Raw genomic sequence first — 782 nt, 5'->3', positions numbered from 1 at the left:
CTCTACCCTCCTGTCTAACGACCCTCCTCCCTCCTCCCCCCCCTCCTCCACCCAACCACCCATCCACCTCCGCTCCCTCCCCTTCCCTCTCCCTCCGATTCCCCTCCGCGCCTCCCCACTCCCTCCCCCTTCCCACACCTATCTCCTCTCCATCCCACGCCCTTCCCCCTTCCCTCCCCTCCTCTACCCCCTTACCCATCCCACATCCACCCCCCCCCACCCTCCCCAAATCTGCCAATCATGGCCGGGATCACCGTGTTACAGGTCGGGCGCGGGCAATTGCGTCCCATGGGCCACGGCGATCATCCCGGGACTCGCTCGCCTCCAATACCTGCCACAATACGCAACAATCCCTACCTGCAATACGGCCCAGCATGGCGACGCGCTACTACAGGCTACAAGTCTACGCATAATGACACACCACGCTCCCGAGTATTATGACATACCACGACCCAAGTATCATGACATACCCGGATCGGAGTATATTCCACGAGAAGGAACAACGGCAAGATAAGGCTAATCCGCTACGGCAGATCAAAATCCACCGCAGAATAACCGCACGCCCACCACGACACAGGACAACCCATCAGGCCCTACCGGTGCTAACACAAACCATCTAACCATATCACAGTTTATCACAACAAACTTACGACTCACCACTTTGCCTCCAATTCATCCGTTTCTTCCATTCACTTTCATTCGCAGAGTTCATACCTCCCCCCCTTTCCTATTTATTTTTTAAATTCTCATCCTATTTACATCTCTTTCTAACGCAGATTTCC

This window comes from Penaeus monodon, chromosome 27 (genome assembly GCF_015228065.2).
Source record: "Penaeus monodon isolate SGIC_2016 chromosome 27, NSTDA_Pmon_1, whole genome shotgun sequence".
Classification (NCBI taxonomy): Eukaryota; Metazoa; Arthropoda; class Malacostraca; order Decapoda; family Penaeidae; genus Penaeus; species Penaeus monodon.
Note: the sequence above shows the minus strand (reverse complement) of the source record.